At 42.0% G+C, this 21,931-nt stretch overlaps 1 long non-coding RNA gene across 1 annotated transcript; it reads left to right on the forward strand.

Moving 5' to 3' along the window:
• The first annotated feature begins 4,898 nt into the window (after positions 1-4,898).
• Positions 4,899-6,978, forward strand: LOC132212778 (uncharacterized). Its single transcript, XR_009447783.1, has 3 exons — positions 4,899-4,946; positions 5,509-5,569; positions 6,859-6,978. It is a non-coding gene; the product is annotated as an uncharacterized LOC132212778 (long non-coding RNA).
• Positions 6,979-21,931: the final 14,953 nt, after the last annotated feature.

Here is a 21,931-nt window from a genome sequence, read left to right on the forward strand (position 1 = left end):
CTGAAGGGTCCCAGGTTCGATTCTGGTCAAGGGCACATGTCTAGGTTGTGGGCTTGGTCCCCAGTAGGGGATGTGCAGGAGGCAGCCAATCAATGATTCTCTCTTATCATTGATGTTTCTCTCTCTCTTTCCCTCTCCTTCCCTCTCTGAAATCAATATATATATTTTTAAAAAAGTGATGTTTTCGCAGTTGTGAGTCCTAACGACCTTAGAAACAGCCAGAACCAGACTTGGTATAAAAAAACACCAGATATACAAAGATGTGGAGGGATCTTTCTGAATCCCTCAACAGATAAGGGAGGATCTGAGAGAGGGGGGAAGGCTTGAAGTGTGCCTTCCTTTTGGGTGGGGACAATGGCAAAGCTGTGGATACAGAAGACAGGCAAAGAAAGGAGCTGACATTACTGGTAAAACTTCCTCATATGGGAGAGAAAGGATTGTGTGTCTGGGGTCAAGACTGATTCACCAAGACTCAGCGAGGGAATGCAGGCAAGCAAAGTAAGGAATTGACACAGTAGGCTTCATTTCAGAAATTTATATCTAAAGAATGAAGCCGAAGAGTTATTATTAAATGATTAATAGGCATAAAGAGATGAAATACATAAATATACACCACCAACAAAACCCCCCACATATTATTGTTTTAAAAGCTATTAAGATGCCAATAGGAATTTTGGTAAAAAGTTAGAAAGTAGAGTGAGAAAAAAAATCATAAACTTTTCATGGAAGAATTAACCATAGGTGTGAGTCAAGAAACACAAAATTGTGTTTCTAATGGGTTGTGCTCTTTAAAAGTTATGCTAAAGAAAAACCCATTTTCTAAATCAAGGTGAGTTTGGTCCTGTGGATTGTAGGCCAGTACAACTGCTCTGTAAAGTGAAGAAATTAAAGTGTTGCAGGGAGAGAAGGGATTTGGCAGAAGGAAGAAAGAGGGAAGAACAGGAAGAGATAATGTGTGGCTAAAAGGTGCTGAATAGCCTAAAAGTGATACTGGAAGACTCTCCCCTCCTCCCCTCCTCCCCTCCTCCCCTCCTCCCCTCCTCCCCTCCTCCCCTCCTCTCCTCCTCCCCTCCTCCCCTCCTCCCCTCCCCTCCCCTCCCCTCCCCTCCCCTCCCCTCCCCTCCCCTCCCCTCCCCTCCCCTCCCCTCCTCTCCTTCCCCCCTCTCCCTCTTTCATCATTTTTATTCATTGTTACAGGCTACTCTGTCCTTTCATATTTTCAGTGAATGTGGATTCTTTAGGGAGATATGAGGGTAGGGCTGCTGATGAATAGATTTTAGGTTTCATTCAAGTAGAAACACATTATATAAAAAGGGAAGCTGCTGTTGAAGACAGAGTAGATCTTGGACATGTCAATCCATGGGCTCAGCAGACTTTGAAAGGTTATGTGGGGTCCAAAATGAGATCACCAAGCATTAAAGGGTCTCAGGTACTACCTGGGTAGCAGGAAGAATGAACAGAAAAGTTCATTAAGGTAAACATAGGGTATGGTGAATGGGTGGAGTTGGAAGTTAGGTTGGAGCGATGCAGAGGGACCTGTAGGAATGGATAGATCTGCTGGGCTGGATGATAGGGGTGGGTTGTGAGTTCACCTTCCCTTAGTTGTCCCCTCCCCCACGCTCAGAACCTCTGGTGTCTGTGCTGAAGCTCTGTGATGTGTGTGGGCCTGGAATTCTAGTCAAGAATGTGCTCTCAACGTCCAGCTGCCTGAGGCAGCAAAGAACTTTCAAAGATGCAAACCACCTTCTTTGTCTGAGCAGCCTTACTGTACCATGGCTGAAGTCCTGCTCACCTTTCTAGTGATTCCCATCTTTGCCTTCCTGTGTGGGGTGGGGGTCCTTCTTCTGTCACTGTATCACCTAAAGAAGGATCCCTCTTTCCCAGTATTTTGGAAACAGAGAGACGTCAATCAGGTAAATATTAAATTTATAAATAAATCATTCCAAATACATGCATTTAATATAATCAGATTTTCTCTAAGTACTGCTTTAGCTACATCTTACAACTTTAATTTATATTTCTATTTTCACTTAATTTTTTTTTTCTTTTGAGACTTTTCCCTTCACCCATGTGGTTGTAGTGTGTTGTTTAATCTCTAAACATTTTGGGATTTTCCAGCTATTTGTAATGGCTTTCTAGTTTTAATTTCTTTATAGTCTGAAAATATTCTTTGTATGACTTCTTTTATATTTGTTATAGTGCATTTTATGGCACAGAATGTGGTACATCTTGGGGAATGTTTCATGTGTGAATTCTATTGTTGGATGAAGTTTTTATAAATATTGGTGAGATCAAGTTGATTGACAGTGCTGTTCAGGTCAACTATATCCTTACCTATTTCCTGCCTGCTGAATCTATTCTTTTCTAATAGAGGGGTGTTGAATTCCTCAATAATAATAGTGGATTCATCTATTTCTACTTGCAGTTCTACCTCACATATATGTGAATTTTTACCTCACATATTTTGATACTTTGTTGTTAGAGGTTAAGGATTATTGTGACATCTTGGGGGATTGACCCCATTGTTGTTATGTAATGCCTCTCCATGTATGATAATCCCCATGTCTGTGTCACATCTGAATGGGATCTGAGGCTTGCTTTGTTTATTCAAACTGCTTTTTCTTGCTTTTAACGTGACTTGTAATTTTTTGTTGGAAGCCAAACATGACGTATTGGGTAACAAGAACTGGAGTAAACAGACCATCAACATGAAGTTTTATGTTTTCTGGGTAGGTGTTGACTGTGTTTAGTATTTACTGTAGCTGTATATGTAAGAGTCTTCAAATTATTTTAGTTTTTTAAAAAAAGTTGTCTCCTGTGATGTCTTTAGGTTTCCCTAAGTCTCCTCCTTAAAAAGAGCCTGTGCTGAGCTGCTCCCTCAGTGTGATCCCCGTACTATTCTGGAGCTCTTGTTGATATGGTGGTAAGGTCTTGGGGGAGTGCATATGATTCAATCTTAGGCCTTTAGTGCACTAGTGTCCCTGGGTTGTGATGTCTACAAGTGTTTATCACCTTTTTTCTTTATCTTTTCACTCTTTAGATGAGACAAGAAGGCTAGAGAGGGCTACAATTGGGTAATTTTCCTTCTCTCATGTAAGATAAAGGCTCTGGTAGTCCTTTTGTCAACTGAGGAGGCTTCTGTGATGGAAAACACTCAGGGAATATTTAAAAATGTTTCAAAATGGTTATCTTTCACCCCACTCCACACTTTGGCAAACAACATGAGAGTTTTTTCATTGTGAGAACCTAATGAAGTTCTTGGGGGTAAATCCATAAATAGTTGGGGGCCCCACATGTGACCTCCAGCAATTTGTCAATGTGTCTTTTAAGTGTCCTACCAGTTTATGGTTCCAGTGGCTTCTGCTCCATGTAAGTGGATCTTGACTATGATTCTCTGAATTTACTATCTATGAAAATTTTGGGTAGAGCTTTGACCTTTGATCTCAATTCTCTGATGGCTCCAATGAAAGTAATTGTTTTTCCATTTTTCAGGCTTTTGCTTCTATAAACTGGGCAGATGTCTTTAAATATAAGCAATTTAAATATCAGACATAGAACCATACATTTCCCCCCCAAAGAATGATTCTTTATTTTCCTGTTTCTCTTTTCACATTTATAAATGAGTTTGTTTGGGTTAGAGAGCCACTTAAAATGGGAAGTCTGAAGAGAGAATAGAGAACATCACTCTTGTAGGGGAAGAGACCAAGCAGGTCTTAGTGGTTCAGGGAAGATTAAGATTTCACAAACCATCTGGGTGTGGTGGCATGTTGCTGGATAAAATCTCAACACAATATATCTGTAGTTCTAGATTGTGTTATTTAGAAAGTTTGGAACCTTTGCACTTTATCATGAGTCACATTCCCATGTCAGGTGTCACTGGACCAAGCCTTCCTTTGTATGAGCTGATTGGGAGAACAATGCTTAGGCTCTGAGTACCTGTAAGCAGGGCTGGAGCCGGAGCTCTGTCCCAGGTTACAGGGTCCTAGCTGAGGGAGCACAGATGAAACTGCTGGTCTCAGATTTTATGTCCTCCTTAAGCAGAGAACTTCGGACTGAGAATACTAAGAATGAACCTCATAGATACAACCCCTCTTTGAGTTTTTCTAAGAAGAAAAACATTGAAAATATTTTATCTCCCTTAAAACTTAATAAAAGATAAAAATGCAAATTATATTAATTGACAGAGAGAGTTGTATTTTTATTTTATTTTAAAAGTTAAGTTTATTGGGTATCAGAATTAAACTTGGAGTTGCCATTTTGTCATTTATATGTGTGTGTTTTTTTAAAAAAATAATTTTTTATTAAGGTATTACAAATGTCTCCTCATCCCCCTCCCTCTGCCCCCGCCCCCATACACTCATGCTCCCATCCCCTTGTTGTCCATGTCCATTGGTTTGGCTTATATACATGTATACAAGTCCTTCGGTTGATCTCTTCCCCTCACCCCCGCCCTCCCCTACTTTCCTTCTGGGGATTAATAGCCTGATCGCTGTTTCTCAGTCTTTGGATCTGTCCCTTTTCGTCAGTCTATGTCAGCCGTGAGCAAACTACGGCCCGCGGGCCGGATCCGGCCTGTTTGAAATGAATAAAACTAAAAAATAAAAAGACCGTACCCTTTTATGTAATGATGTTTACTTTGAATTTATATTAGTTCACACAAACACTCCATCCATGCTTTTGTTCCGGCCCTCCGGTCCAGTTTAAGAACCCATTGTGGCCCTCGAGTCAAAAAGTTTGCCCACCCCTGGTCTATGTTGTTCTCTATAATCCACAAATGAGATCATGTGGTATTTATCTTGAGAGAGTTGTATTATTCTTGGATCATAACTGTCTCAGTTCCCTATGGAGAGGAGTGAAAGAAATGTGTCTTAGCCCCTCATTCTTTTCTTTTTGTTCTCAGCATCAGAGCAAAGCCAAGAGGTGGAAAAAAGGTGGTAGACGGAAAGGTAAGGTTCTGCTTTTTTTATGTGAGCTCTCCTTTCTGTACTTTCTATGAGGTGCTAGGTCCATAGGCTCTGAGGATGTCAGTCTAGATACAGTCCCTCTCAGAAAACAGAGCCTTCAGAGGAGAAGCTCATGAGAAGACACTCAGAACCTGAAATACTTCTCAGATTCCCTGCTCTATATTTGTGGGTATTTGAAGCAGTGATGGACCTGGGCATGGGTGTTGCCCACAGGTGGCCATGTGAGATGTTGAGAGCCAGACTACTGTCTACTAACTTTAACAATGACTAAATTTCTGGAACTGAAATTCCCCTTTGAGATAACCATTGACCAATGCTCCTCAAAGGGTTGTTTTAAATATAATATGAGATAATATGTGAAAGCCCTTTGTGAATAAAACAATTCACATCTGAGCTTTGTTATTATCACTGAACATGTGACCTTGAATCCTAATTTTTGGGGCTTTCCAAATCCAATCTACCAAGGGTACCTTTCAAGAACATTCTAAATAGCCTTCTATAAGATGTCTTTGCTTCTACCTTCATCACTTTCCTGGTTTCTCAGGTTGGAAAACTTACCGGAGCGAAGTGGAGGAGGCAAGGAAGGTGCTTTCTCTTCTGCAAAGGTGACTAAACTTTATTGCTTTGATTCTGTAATCCTCTTTTTATCAGTGTCTAAAGCTATTTAGCAGAGTCTAAGGCAGTGATGGTGAGCCTTTTGAGCTCGGTGCGTCAGCATTTTGAAAAACCCTAACTTAACTCTGGTGCCGTGCCACATATAGAAATTTTTTGATATTTGCAACCATAGTAAAACAAAGATTTATATTTTTGATATTTATTTTATATATTTAAATGCCATTTAACAAAGAAAAATCAACCAAAAAAATGAGTTTGCGTGTCACCGCTGACACACGTGTCATAGGTTCACCATCACTGGTCTAAGTCTTTTTAGTAGAATATAGGGCTTCAGTGAAACCTGGGATTGACAGGGAAATCATCAGAATCAGAATGTGAAAGCCTTTGGGAAAGGAGTACAAATTATATTGTGAGATCAAGGAAGTATTGAAATTGAAAGGATTGTATACAGTGTGAAGCCCTACCTGTGCCAGACCTGCCAAGATCCCAAGATCTGGTCCTGGCAATAGTTTTTTTGTTTGTTTGTTTTTTATTTTTTTTATTTCAGAGAGAAAGGAAGAGGGGAGAGAGAGATAGAAACATCAATGATGAGAATCATTGATTGGCTGCCTGCTGCACACCCACTACCGGGGATCAAGCCTGCAACCCCGGCAAGTGCCCTTGACCGGATTTGAACTCTGGACCCTCCAGTTCGCAGGCTGATGCTCTATCCATTGAGCCAAACCAGCTAGGGCCTGGCAATAATTTTGTACCTCCTTTCTCTGCAGCTCCCAGGGCCATCATCATGATATCCAATTTCATCAATTATGTCCAGACCCCTTCTGTGAGATATGTAATAACGCAAGTGCTGAGGTCAACCAGCTGTTGTTCCCAGAGGCCTTGGAAGATGCTATTCCTTTGGCTTCCACAGTTTCTGGTACTGAGGCATCATACTCTCTGTCTTCTGCCTTCTCAGTAGTCCTACTAAGAGACCCAATCCCTACCCCTCTGCCTGAGCCTTTCCCACCACCACCTCATATTTTCTCCCCTAATCCAATGATCCCCATAGTTGACTTTGTTTCACCTTCACCATTGGGTTACTTTCTGCCACCAGACCTTTTCTACTTTAGAATCCAAATTCCCAGTAGACCATTTCCCACCCAAACACCCTGCCGTACCCGTCTCTTACCACATGACAATCAGAGAGTGGATCCTATTCTTCAATAAGATTCTATTTTGTCTCTGAATACCATCTTCTCAAGTGATCCCATCCTTACCCAAGATATCAACTTCTTACCAGGTTTGTCACAGTCAACGAATCCCACTGATTCATCTGCTTGTCAACACATCCAACCAGTGCTGTCTACTTCACAACTACCAGACTGCCCTTCCACTGTGATTCAATCAAAATCAATTTTCCCCTCACTGAAGCCTGTTCCAGAGGACTTGTCTCCAGATAGTACTGGTGGATTGTCCACTCATCAATCAACAATCAGAGACACTGACCATTCAAACCTGTCAATATCAGATATTTCCTGTTGGCAGGCTTATGCCAAGAACATGTTTCTCCCCACAGTATCACACTCTGATTTTCAGCAAAAGCATGTTTTTCTCCATCTACCAGAGACTGGTCTCTGGGGAGACTCTGTTTCAAAGCACATGGAGGCCAGTAGTGATTCTTTCCTTGGCCTTAATGTCCAGGAACTCCTGGAGAGACAAATAAAGAGAAAGGCTTTTCAGACTTTAGAGAAGAAAGAAAATAAGCAGGGACCATTTTCAAAACAAATTTGGTCAGAATACCAACAGTCATCTTTAGGGAATTCATTGGAACTACTTGATATACAGAACACCATAGTCCCCCAAACTGGCTGGATCATTGAAGACAAACCAGAGCAGTTGCGCGATAGCCAGGAGCTATTTTATGTCAAGACACTGGAAGAAAACTTGCAGCAGAAATATAGCCAGCTCTTCTGGGGTCTTCCTTCTTTGCACAGTGAGTCCCTAGTAGCTACTTTCCTGGTTTCCAATAGTAGTTCTCCACTAGAAACTCCCTTTGTCTTATTCAATGGAATTTGTAATGCTTCTGTACTCAAAATGCAGCATCAAGGATCTCCACCATTGCCTCATTTCCATTTCCTTCCCCTAAACAATGTAGATCCTCAACATTTGCCTCAAATCAAGCCCCAAGCACAATATTTCACTCAGGTCCAGCCCCAGCCCCAGCCCCACTTTCCATCCCAACTCGCAATCCTACCATCTTCTTCTTCATCCCAGATTAGGGACTGTGGAGTGTCTTTCAATAGATACCAGAATGAGTCAGACTCTAATATCTTGAATGAAAATCAACACCTGGGATGCCATATGTTGCAGATGCAACAGGAAAGTTTGCAGGGCTTAGTCCCTGTTCTCCAAAAAGCTCAAGATGCCACTTGTCCTCAAGCTCCCAACCTTCCATTGGTCAGCCAGTCATCCCATGCCTATATACCAGTCTCCATCCTTCCTGGCCATTTTCATACCACCAATGAACCTCAGGGGCAACTGCAGCTCTATGCTCCGAGTAGGGTAATCCCATTCCAATGCCATCATGCCTGTAGGAATCTAGAGCCTCTAGAACTGAGGGCACCTCAGTGTCAATTAACAGAAACTTCTCTGCAGAAAGATGGGTATGCTCACTTACAACTCTCTGAGCTTCAGGGAGAATGTAGCAAGTCACTAGGCAAGAATGAATTGTGTTTCCCAGGACATTTATGTGAGGGGGCTCCACAAAACTTTCAGCTAAGGGAGGACATAAAGAGGAATCTTGGTTATATCCTAGAGAAGAGCCCAGAAGACAGTCCACAAAGGATCTCAGAATGCTACCTAGTAAAGTGTCTGAGGGCTGCCTCAGAGACAAAAAGTAACTGTGTGTGTCACTCGAGTCACTTAGAAAAGAAATTACTAAGTGTCTCAAGGAAGGGCATAAACTGGAATAAAATTAAAGCCATTCTTAGATTACATTTGAGCAAGAAGTCTTCACAGATCACTGAGGGTAGAATCCCTATAGGTGTGTGTCATTCATGGATGGCCGAGGACAATACATGGCCTCCTCTTGGGAATTCCCACACCAATAAGAAATTTAAAAATTCAAAAAACACAATGACTGGTAGAGTCTACTGCCAGAGCACCACTCTGGAGCTTTCTTTTCTTGATCCCAATACTCGACAAGTGCTTGAAGCCCATATTATAAGGTTTCGTATGAATCAGAGATGGGGACTCCCACTAAAGGTTATTCAATCCATAAAATTATATACAGCAAGAGAAGGCAAAACATGGCCTCTTCCCCAGTTTGACTTTCCCTCCTCAGCCACCCATATTTCTAATGTAGTCTCTGAAGCTGAGGTTTTCAAGCCCTTTGAGGGAAGCTCCAAAACTTTTCAGGGAAACAAGCTGGGAATAAATTCAGTTGATATCCTGGAGTCTCCTCTCCCGGCTTTCCCATATGTAAGCTGGGAAGGACAGGGGGTCCTGAAAACAGCACATGCTGGTATGGAACATAAGCTTGCAGAGAATGTCCAGAAAACTGTGTGTGGCAGGCAGACTTTTCAGCCCCTCAGGTACCACACCATAGACAAAGGGAGACAGAGTGAGATTCTACTGAACAATAGATACAGCCCGAAGGTGCCCAGGAAACTAGCTGGAGCTGGACATGAGCCAACGGATGAGAATGTAAGTTCTCGTGATAGAGCAAAATTGATTCAGGGCCAAAAGACAGTGGTACAAAATTTAGAATATTTTCCAGTCTCCAAAATGTTCAGTGAGATATTAAAGGCCCAGGAGCCATATGCAATTAATTCACCATCTTGTGACATCTTGACAGCCCAGGAGTTGGGAGTCTCCCAAATGATAAATGTCAATATGAGTAAAGAAGAATCTACCCTGACCACTGAGGATCCCTCACCAAAAATATTAGATCCTCAAAATTCTAAACTATCAAGCCTGCAAAAACAGCTCCTTGATGAGTTAAAACTTAAATTGAAGAGCAGGGAGCAAAGCCACAATCAAGGCTGTCACACTGACATGACCCTTCCTTCAGAAAGCTTTCCTTCCCTAGCCTCACCGACACTGGCCCGGAGCATCTCCAGTGGGCACATGGGAGTGTCCAAGGGGCCTCATGTCCACTTTGAGGACAGCACAGAGCTCAGGCAGGAATCCTGGGTCCCTAAGAATGTCTTACGGAAGTGCCAAGATACCAATTTACCACCAGTGGCTAAAAAAGTGAGAACTTTGGATTCCAAAGCAGGAGAATGTAGAAGTGAGGATTTGAGTGCATGGACATCTAAAGCTAGAAAGAAGAGCCACCCTGTTGAGGACAAAGAATTAGAGGGCACTTTCCTGTCTTTGCCACAAAATGAACAGTTTCCTCCTGATAGTTACTTCAAAAAAAAGAGGAGGGAATTTTCTCAGTGGGTCAATTCCAAGAGAAAAAGTAAAGAGCTGGAAACTCGCCAGCAAAAAACCAACTTCACATCAACATTTGCACAGGAACATGACTTAGCTGAAAGTGAAGCTATCTTTGTGGATTGTGGGCTTTCTGAAGCTCATGAGCTCATGACAGCCATTGGGAAGTTCCTAGAGGAAAAATTGCCAAATAGTCATGAACTTCAGGCCTTCCATTTAAGTCAACAGAAGTAGGAACTGCAGGCCTAGGAAGAGCCTGACAAGGGACATCCCTCCAACTATGCGGGGTCTCTCTGACCCACTACCAAGAAGAGTGTGCAAGTACCAAATGCTGTAACCAAGAATTTGTCACTAAGTAGAGTTTTCTTGCAAGTGTTACAAAGAACAGAGTCAGGATCAGACATTCCTCAGAAAGTTGTAGCCTTCGAGGACCAGCTGCTGTGCCAGAGTCAACATCCTTCCCCACACTCTCGGTAGCCCATCCAAGAGCCACCAGCAAACATCAATTATGTCAGGTCCCTCCAGCTTCCTCGCCGCCCCCCCGCCCCCCCATGAAGACACTGCGCTCAGAGATTTGACTCTTCTTTTCAAACAGAAAACATTTCTCCAGCACCACCAAGGAGAAAAAAATCCTTTAAAGAAATCATTTGGTCCTTGTTGACAAAGCCTCACCATTTTCATGACAACAAAGCCTCTGATGAAAACATCTTTCTTTAAAAATACCAAAGATATTGATCCTGCTCAATAAATGTTTCTTGTAATGGAGTAGGGTGTCCTCTGTGTACTATACTGGGTCTTGGGTTTTTCATATCCATGGTCTTGTGCTTAGAAAAATGAAGGAGTCATTTCAGTTCTAACGGATTTCCTCTTTTCGTTTCTAAAAGATGACCAGTCCCTTGTAGGGAGTCTAGGTGGCCTCAGTTTTATCCTGGGATCATTTGACCCTGCTCAGATTTCCTGTAGTTAAAAACATTATTTTCTCATAGAGAGTACAACCTTTCAGGCATTTTCAAAGTGAGAAAAACCCTAAAGTCCAGAACTTGGCTCACACTGTCTTTTTACCTGCTCCCTCACATATAGCCAGAACCCTCCCTTGTTACCTCCCAAAAGTTTTGGAATTGGAAGTGGGAAAGGAAGGGTGTTTAGGAGCAGAGGTTGGTGGCAGGGAGAAATCTTCCTCTTAGGTCTCTTGGTGAAGAATAAATGTCACCTGTTCCTAAGAGCTCTCTCTCCCTCATGAACTTTGGGGTGATGGGTTATGTTTCCCACCCCTTAACTTATTCTAATGAAAATGTGTAGCAGTTCACCGTTTCCCATTCCTCTTCACTTACTGGAGCAGAAGACAAGACTGAACTTGAATTTCTGCAAAGAACCAGAGATAGTAATAATTTCTTGAAAACAGTGGCTAACTTTTATTTAGAAAATTCCTGACTCCAGAGTATCTCACAGGAGGGTAGTCATTGAGTGGGGTGTATATGATGAGGTGTATATGAGTGGGGTATATATCAATGGATAGTCCTTGAGTGGGTTACATGAATGGGTTATACTGGATTGGCCAGGGTAGGGTCTAGGAATAGGGTGGGTCTGACTGATGAATCTGTTATAAGTGGGCTATTAATCTTTCTGGTAGGCATATTTTGACCTCAGTGATGAGGTTTTCCTGTTTGTGACAGTACCTCAAGGGACAGGACAAGCTCTTCCTGCTTCTCAGGGAAATCTTTTAAGGATGCCTAGCTTGATAGCATTATTACAAGACCAAGAGATCACCTGGCCATCACTTGTAGGAGTGGTCACCAGGAAGCCACCCAGAATTTTGGGGAAAGGGAGACAAATAGTAATGAAAATTAATGGTGGAGTGAGTGGGAAAGAAGAAAAGAATGAGGAGAAAAATGATATCATTACAACTCATGACCCATTCCTGGCTATCCATTCCACCAAACATTATCTTACCTCCAACGTACCTCCTGGAGACTAGCCAGGGCTTGGTAGAGCACAATGATGCCATTTTAGCATAAAAAATATGTAGGATGATCACTGAATATGAAAACATCTCCAAGGATGTCGGGAAGCTGTCCTCCTACATGGCCTACCTTCCCAGCCATACTATATCTTACACCAAAGCTCTAGAAATTTAGGGTTGTTTTAGTTAACTCTTGCTATATAATGGATACTTCAAAATTTAGTGCTTTAAAAAACAGATATTTATCATCTCACAGGTTTTGTGGGTTAGGAATGTTGACCTAGCCTACCTGGATTCTCTGCTTCAGAGTCTCTCAAAATGTTGCAATTACAGTGACACCTGGGCTCGGGTTTCACCTGAAGGCTCACCTAGAGAAGGACCCACTTGTGTGCTCACTTATGTAGCTGCTGTTGGGATTCAGTTCCTTAAGGCCTATTGGATTGAGGTACTCAATTCCTTGCTGACTGTTGGTTATAGCTGGTATAGTCCTCAGTTCCTTGTCACGTGGGCCATTCCAACATGGCAGCTTGCTTCATCAAAGCCAGGAGAGATTCTGCGATAAAGACAGAAGTTACAATCTGTTATAAACTAATTGAAATGACATCCTATCACCTTATCCTGTGAGCCAGAAGCAAATCACTAAGTGAGCCTACACACAAGGGAAAGGGTAATTACTCATGGTGTGAATTAAGAGGTATCCATATCATCGGAATCTTCTTAGTAGTCTTCCTAACACAAGGATTTCTTCCTGGATACCACACTAAGTTCACTGAAGCACAAGTGGCCAAAGTGGCCAAGTGGATCCTCATCCTCAACTATACGAATGCCATCAAGGTCAAACTGTTTAATTGCTAGATATAGTGGTGGCTGGTAAGAAAAACATCAAAAGAATTGGAGCATCCAAAGAAAGAGGGATAGGTGGTATGGGAACAGTGCCATGGAGGTAAAGGTGTTATGGCATCACCATGAATGGTGAAGTAAAAGAAGCCCTTAGAACCACCTGACTCATCAAAGACAGTATTTAGACTTAGAAGAGAGGGAAAATAAGGCTTGTCCTGGCTCCACTACAGTCTCTTCCCTCTTCCCTGGCTCCCAGACCATAGCCTAAAGAGGCAACCGTCAGTTCTTGTAGAGGTATTCTTTTTGTGACAGTACCTCAAGAGGAAGTGAACCATACAGGTTACAAGGTTTAATTTCTATTCTTCTTAGTATTCTTATATAGCACATATATTATTTCATATTTAATTCTTACAGTGTGACCATCAGAGAGAACAAGTCACCCGATTGATGGAAAAGTTAGTACTGTACTAGGGAATTCAGACCATGTATCTCCCATTGTGGAATGTTTTCCATGTACTCATGGCCCAAGGACTTTGAATCAACAAAGATGTGGTGGCTTAAGGCCTGAGTTACTTGGTTTGGGGTCATATAACCAGTCAGAGAAACACTGAATGAGGTCACGAGAATGAATTTGCACACTCAGAATATCTAGAAAGTGACCTGTCCAAATGAGGTGGCAGCACTGTCCAGGAGTGATCCCAAACCCTTGCTCTGCTTCTAGGACTTTTTTCCATTTTCTCAGACTTTTGTTCCTATGGGAAAACAGGACCACTACAGAAAGCAGGAAAGTATGTTAGTTGAGAAAATGATTAGAGAGATGAGGATCAATTTCTCTAGAATAACATTTCATGTGCTTTGTGCCCACACTCACGGATCAGTGTTACATTTTTTTTTTTTGGGGGGGGGGAGTGTCATTTACATGATATAGCGTGGCACCTGAAGAACTGTCACTAACATTCAATGGGAATGCACTACCGCATTTTTTACAATCTCATGCTCACACCCTGACCTAATATCAGGGCAAACAAAATGCATGAACAAACTGGTACCTTCATCTGTGCTGGGCCTGGGGACCCTAGATCCCAGCTTTATGTATTGTGAATATCTCTGGTGCCAGGGTGCCTTGAGGCAGCCTTCAGAGAGATTAACACTGAAAACTATGACCCATTCTGCAGTCTCAGTGCAAAAGACCAGGCTATGACTCCTTCTCTTGAATCCCTACTTCAAACAGGGGTGGGCAAACTTTTTGACTCGAGGGCCACAATGGGTTCTTAAACTGGACTGGAGGGCCGGGACAAAAGCATGGATGGAGTGTTTGTGTGAACTAATATAAATTCAAAGTAAACATCATTGCATAAAAGGGCACGGTCTTTTTTTTTTTTTTTTTTTTTTAGTTTTATTCATTTCAAACAGGCCGGATCCGGCCCACGGGCCGTAGTTTGCCCAAGGCTGCTCTAGAACCTCCATTGGCCCTGAATCAGTGTGTATATTGGGCTATTCTCCTAGGGCACAAGGACATACTTAGTTTTTGTTAGGGAGACCATTGTGGAGACTTCTTATTTCTCTCAAGAGACATAGGGTCTGTTCCTTCCTTCCTTGCGGGGGACTGGGCGTCCATAAAAGAAACATTATGATGCAAGTTTAGCAGTGCTTCACTGGGGGAAGGAGGTTAGGCTGACAAGAGTGCGTCATTTCCCTGTGCAGGGATTCAGCCCATCTTCATATGAGGCAGGACATTTTACCAAGGTTTTGATGTTCCTACTCCCTGCCAGAGGGGACTCCGAAGGAATAAAAATGAACTTTCCTCTTTTGTCTTACAGGAAGTTCTGGGCTTCTGGTCTCTGGGATTATTAATGCCTACCATGTTTCCTGACCCAAACAGAAGTTGTGAGGCACCTACTGTACAGTCCTGTGCAGACTCTCATGTGAGAGTAACATTGGCTGGTGTTCCTAGGATAGAGGAGATAGGGGTTCATACAGTTGTTGGGTTGAAATAAGGATAGTTGCCTAATGGTAGCAGTGGCTCCAATAATTTGAGAATAGGGATATAAAGATAAGTTCCTTAAGTAGATGGGTTCCGTGTCAAAGTCCTTTTTGTACACAGCACAACTTTTTAAGGGCTGAAATGATGTTTGCTGAGATAACTAATCAACCATATTATCTTGGGAACTGTGGCAATACATTGCATTGCAGACAGTTGGCATAGAGACAGTGTAGCCATTGGCCTTTTAATAGGCCAAATGGCCTTGGACATTGAACATCACAGTTATAATCATGATGGACTTAAGAGCCTCTGCTCTTGAAGACTTAAAAAAGACTCATTTTCATAAAAAGTCTGAGAATAAAGTTGGCCTCTGGAAGGACCGATCATACTTTGGCTCAATTATGCCATCAAGATTCAATTTCTATCCCCCTTTTTTGGCCCTATACTCTGGACTGGCTTCATTATGAGACTTCCTGTCTGGCAACATCCTCCAAGCTTCAGGTGCTGCTAAAAATGGATTGTCTCTCACTAGTTTCTTCAGAAGTCCCATTGTGCCTAATTGTTTCCAGTTGGGTCACATGCCCTTTCCTGACCAATCACTATTGCCAAAAGCATGGGACAATTTTTTGGCCAAGTGTTAGTTATATATTCATCCTTAAAAGAACATTGTTGCCCAGCCAGTATAGCTCAGGGGTTGAGCATCAACCCTTGCACAAGAGGTCACTAGTTCGATTCCTGCTCAGGACACATGCCTGGGTTACAGGCTTGATCCCCAGTAGGGGATGTGTGGGAGGAAGCTGATCAATGTTTCTCTCTTATTGATGTTTCTCCCTTTCTCTCTCTTTCAAAATACACACACACACACATATTTTAAAAGGGACAGTGTTATTAGGGCCCCTCCACTTGCACATGCACTGATACTGAGAAGGGGGTTAGTTTCAACAGAGAGATTATTTCCAGAAGGTGAGTGAATGCTGGGTGTCAAACAAGCAAAACAACAAAACAGATGTCAGATCCTTTCAGCCAGTGGTTCTCAACCTCTGGCCCTTTAAATACAGTTCCTCATGTTGTGACCCAACCCTAAAATTATTTTCGTTGCCAATTCATAACTGTAATGTTGCTACTGTTATGAATCATAATGTAAATATCTGATATGAAGGATAGTCTTAGGCGACCCCTGTGGAAGGGTCATTCGACCTCCAAAGGGGTCGTGACCCACAGGTTGAGAACCGCTGGCTTATGCCCTCAGAGTGCCAATTTCCCAACCTATTCAGGGACTACAAACCATTTCATACTTTCTCCCTGTCCATTTGACAATCTTTTGTCTTATTTCCTCCTTCTCCAAGGAAAGCTTTATGATCCACCACTTAACCCCAAACCTAACTAATTCTACACTAAACAGCCTACCCCAGTCTGCTTTCATCTCGCCTGCCTGGAAAAAATCCAACTCTGCTTTTTTTCAGACCTGCCTTCTAATAAGGGGCTTACTCCTCTTAAGTATGTTGATGTCACTATAAATTTACATAGTAGTTACCGGTTAGCTCCAACACTGCCTGAAAAGAATCCATTTCTTCCTTCCGTGTTTAATATGTACTAGGCAGTCTTCTATGCACTTGGGAGGCAGGAATGAAAGAAACAAAGCTTCCTGTCTTGCTGGAGCTTACATGATTGCTTTCTTAGCCAATTCTCTTGCCTAAGTAGTGCGAACTATTTCACTTTCCGACAACTTCTCCGCACACCTCACTCGTTGAGCATTATGTGCTGAACCACCACAGGTGAATGAGAGGTCAGCAGATGGGAACTTTTCATTAGAAAAACTTCAAAACAACAAAACGAAACCAAGCCATAAACCTCCATCCTCTCTTACCTCTTTCCTTCCCTATTATACTGAAAGTTTTCCCTGGATGTTTTCCCGGACCCTCCCAAGCTAGGATATATCCTTGTTTGCCCATTCACACCACTTTCCACATTGTGTGGAATATTTGGCTTAATTACGGGTCACCCTTCAATAACGCGGGCTTGAACTACACTTTTTTTCTATTTGCCCAGTTTTATTCATCACAGTTGAATTGACCCTGGCAGTTCAAAAATACGTTGTTCAAACTTCGTGTGAATGCTATGAATCCTCATGCTCACAGCTAACATGTAGGTTTTCGCGCGAGTGGTCACCACCCCAACCCCAGTGTGTTCTCAGGTCAACTGTGTCTACCTTCTGAGAGGACACAGACTTACGTTTTCCCCCATCACAGCCCGGAGCACCTGGTGGGGCTCAGAAACTCTGGAGGAAGGAACTAGAATTCTGCACGGGGAGCTCCGCCCAACGTACCCTGGGGGCGGGGCCACGTCCGGGCGGCCCCGGAGGCTGTGGCTTTTGGCTTCATAAGCAGCGGCCAGCAGGTGCTGAGACCACGCCTCCGGGTCTGGGTCCTATTTTCGTCGTTTCTGGAAGATGAGAGCTGAGATTGAACTCAGAGAGAGGTTGTCAAGAAGGCATGGGACTCCCGCAAGACTTCTCCCTGCCCTGCCAGCCCTCAGGCTTCCTTTTCATCCCCAACTGCCAGGCCTCGCGGGCTCTCCTTCCCTGCACCCTGGGGAGGCCGAGGCCCCAGAAGACGCTCAGAGGCCTGGGGGCTCTGCCAGCCGGACGAGGCCCTCCTTCAAGGTAAAGACTCCTCCAAGCGCCACGGAGGCGGTCAGCGTCATCAATACAGTGACAGTATTGACGGCGAGGGCTTCCCCTTGGCGGCCTGGCCTTGCGAGGTCCGCTCAGCCTCAGGTCTCATCTCTTGTGCGGAGATACTGCTCTGAGACCTGGAATGAGCTAGTGCAGGGCCCACGTTAAGGGATGGGCTGGGCGCCCTGATGCCTTTAGCTCGGCGGCCTTGCCAGCCCCCGGAGAGCCCCGAGCCGAGCCGTGGGAGTGCCTGCCCCGTCAGGACTGTGTCGTCCAGTTTCCAGTCCACGCTCAAGTGAAGAAGGCGTCATCTCTGATTCCCTGCAGGACCAGTGGCCTCTCTGGTGGTTGTTTTCGGAGGATCCAGCAAGGGCTTTACCTCCCCTGGGGCCCACCGGTGAATCCGGTAAGAATGGGACCTGGGGTCCCCAGGAAGATGTACATCAAAGCATTCGTGTCACTGGGCAGAAAGGTAAACGCACATCGGTTTGTCCAGCCCTGGAAGATCCCGGGCAGCAGGACTTGAGCCTCTCCAGCCAACATGACCGCAGGCAATCTCAGGTAACAGTCTTCACTGCAGTTACAGATACGTTTGTGCATCAACGAGGGCCTACTGTGTGCACAGGTTCTTTGTTAATTAGGAACTCTCACCATGTTTATCTTAGGAAGAGCTACAAGAATATTTCTTTTGTGTGACTTCCCGAGTAGAAAATATTACGTAGCAAATTTGAAAGATATGGAAATGTAGAAAAACCTCATAAATTTTTACCTTTAAAACATGCTAACTTTTTAATGCATCTCTTTCCAGATTTTACATGTCTTTTTTTTCCCGTTGTTCAAATAATATGTTGTTTAAGGGAAAAACACTATTATAAACATTTCATGTTACTATAAAGTTTCATTAATAACTTAAAATGATAACAGCCTATTAAGTGGTAGAATATTAAATTCTACTTTTGTTGACATCTGGGTAGTTTCTAACTAATGTGGTTAGGTACCCACCCATGAGGTTATCTATTTCAGCACTAGATTCTCCTGAGCTTCAAGCTTGTGAAACCAACTGCTTGTCAATCAAACATCCTCAGTGTAAACTGAAGCCATCATTTTATTTTACCCCCAAACTTCTCTTTCTCTTATATCCCCAGTATCAATCAGTAGCACCTGGACAGCCAAGCAAGAAACATAAAATTCACTTTACATTCCTCCCTCTTAATTTTTCCCATTGCTAGTCATCTATTACATGGATGAGCTGGAAAATATGGGAGAGAAATCCTAGCGTTGTCACAGTCCACTACATTCCCCTCAAATATGTAAGATTCTTCAGGTCATAAGCTATATTTTTAATTATCAATTTTAATTATGTTACTAATACATGGTCACATTCTATGAGTCAAAATTAAAACATTCTCAGTAAATTTGAACTTCCATTCCAAAACAAAAACGTAATTTCACATAAAATCTTCAATTTCTTCATTTACTTATTTTCTTTCTTTTTATATCAGTATAGATTCTTGGTTTCCTAGCTGATTCACTTCAATATGTTACTAACAATATTTCACAGATTTAATTAGTTACTTCAGTCTGACTTCTGCATTCTTTTGATTTATCTGTGTAAGTTCTTACTTTATGACACACAAAGATTTTTTCAGGCTGATTGTATTCCTTTCCCTACATCAGCCCCAGAAAAATTTCAACTATTTCTCCAAGTAGCCCTAATTCCTTTAATGGAGAATGGTATTTAGAATCGAAGGTCAGGGTGTTGGATGTGCTCAATTTTTAAAAAATATATACATATTTTCTATTTCAGAGAGGAAGGGAGAAGGGGAGAAAGAGAAACATCAATAATGAGAGAGAATCATTGATCGGTTGCCTTCTGCATGCCCCACACTGGGGATCGAGCCTGCAACCTGGACATGTGTCCTTGATGGGACTTGAATCCAGAACCCTTCAGTCTGCAGGCCAATGCTCTATCCACTGAGCCAAACAAGCTAGGGCATTTTTGAAAATATATTTTTATTGATTTTAGAGAAGAAGGGAGAAGGTGAGAGAGATAGAAACATTAATGATGAGACAGAATTATTGATAAGCTGCCTCCTGCATGATCTCCCCGATGAGCCTGCAACCTGGGCATATGCCCTGACTGGGAATGGAACTATGACCTCCTGGTTCATGGGTGGACACTCAACCACTGAGCCACCAGGGCTGGGTAGATGTGTTGATTATTATTAGGATGTTGCTGCTTCTAGGCCATCTCAGTGAACACAGGGTATATGCATATAGACATTCACACATTTAAATATTGAATTATTTTTATATATATGCTGAAAATCATGGATTTAAATTAGTGCCTCCATTTGCAATCCAACACCACTGGGTTCATTCTAATTTTCTCTCTTTCCATGTATATAACATCTTTCTCCAACAATGAGGAATGTGGTTTCATTATCCCCAATATATTTACTTGCTCAATCATTTCTCCTGTATGTGAGCAATCTCTCATCACCGCTGCCCCTCAATATATGGGTGTCCTCTTCTACCACTTGTGCTGAGAAATCCGTGTGTTTGGAAGTTGTGTTAGGACAACTCTGTACTAGGCAACCCTTCTATGCCAAGCCCTCTTCACTCTGTTTGGGCTCTGAGACTCACATCTGGGACATTGACAATATCTCTCTTACTGCTCCACCCCTTCCTACATCCCCTTTTGGTGTGAATGTCTATTTTGTTTGGCTCACCTAATGGGCATAAGGCTCAATTATTCAGAAAGGGAAGAGGAAGAGGAATACATAATCTTTTACCTCCTTAATTTTCTTGAAGCATAATTGGCATGTAAAAAACTTCAAGTATTTAAAGTGACCTACTAGGTGTATTTGATAAGGAAAGTATTACAGTCAAGAGAACACATTCAAATTGCTACATTCTAATGTAGGTACTTAAGCTTTCTATTCCTTTCTGTGCCTCAGGCTGGTTAATTCATTTAACACATCCTCAAGTTTTCTGATTATTTCTTTAGTCAACCTAATCTGCTGTTATACTCCTCTTGTGAGTTTTTCGTTTGTTATTGGACATTACAGCTTCAAAATTTCTGTTTGTTTGTTTTAAAATAATTTTTATCTCTGTATCAATATTCTTTATTTGCTGAGATACAAGCTTTGTGATTTTCTTAACTATCCATGGTTTCCTTTACCTCTTTGAGCATATTTAAGACAGTTGATTTAAAGTCTTTGACTAGTAAGTCCAACATCTTTACTTATTTATTTTTCCCTTGTGAATGGAGCTTAATTTCTTATTTTTCTTCATGTTTTATAGTTTTATGTTGAAAACTGGTGGGAATTTGAGATGGAAAGCTGTCTAGTGTTCATAAGCGCAAGAAAGCTGTGATGTGCCTCATGGAGAAAATGTGTCAGATAAGCTTCATTTAGGCATGAGTTGTGTTGTTCAGTTGTGAGTTCAGTGTTAATGAATGAACAATCAATATTAAATAAGGTGTCTTTAAATAAAAACTCACATAAAAAAGGTATGTATTGATTGGTTGACAAAAATGTTCTGACCAGAAGCTCTGAGAAAGTTAATCCTTTATTTCCCTTAGGGGTAATGATTCAATATTTGCTAAATCAGTGTCTGCAGTGACATTATGGAACACAATTACTATGAATAATGAGAATTGAATATATTTTCTCACATTCTGTGGATCGCCTTTTCACTTCTCTGGTGATATGTTTTAAAGCATAAATATTTTTAATTTTGATGAAGACCAATTAATCTATTTTTTTCTTTTGTTGCTCATGCTTTTGGTGTCACATATAAGAATCCTTTGCCAAATCCAAGGTCATGAAGATTTATCCCATGTTTTCTTTTAGGATTTTTAAAATTTTACCTCTTACATTTTGGTCTTTGATCCATTTTGAGTTAATTTTGGGTATGGTGTGGAATAAGGATCCATACCATACCCAAAATTGTTTAAAGGCTCATTTTACAATGATCACGTTAAATCATTTCTCAACAAAAGTGTTTGTGCACCTAATGACATTTCTTATTAGGGTGTTAATGGCAACGAAGACCTAGATCAGTGATGGCGAACCTATGACACACATGTCAGAGATGACACGCGTGTCAGAGGTGACATGCGAACTCATTTTTTTTGGTTGATTTTTCTTTGTTAAATGGCATTTAAATATATAAAATAAATATCAAAAATATAAGTCTTTGTTTTACTATGGTTGCAAATATAAAACAATTTCTATATGTGACACGGCACCAGAGTTAAGTTAGGGTTTTTCAAAATGCTGGCACACCGAGCTCAAAAGATTCGCCATCACTGACCTAGATCATTAGGTTTCACCTGACATTTTTTGTTTTTGTGCTCTGGGACAAAGTGGAGATTCTATGATGCAGGGTTTTTGCATCCATTCATTCATTATTCATTCTCTCATCAAAAATAGTTATTGTTAGAAACCCTGTGCCAGACATTATTAAGGACT

This window comes from Myotis daubentonii, chromosome 11 (genome assembly GCF_963259705.1).
Source record: "Myotis daubentonii chromosome 11, mMyoDau2.1, whole genome shotgun sequence".
Classification (NCBI taxonomy): Eukaryota; Metazoa; Chordata; class Mammalia; order Chiroptera; family Vespertilionidae; genus Myotis; species Myotis daubentonii.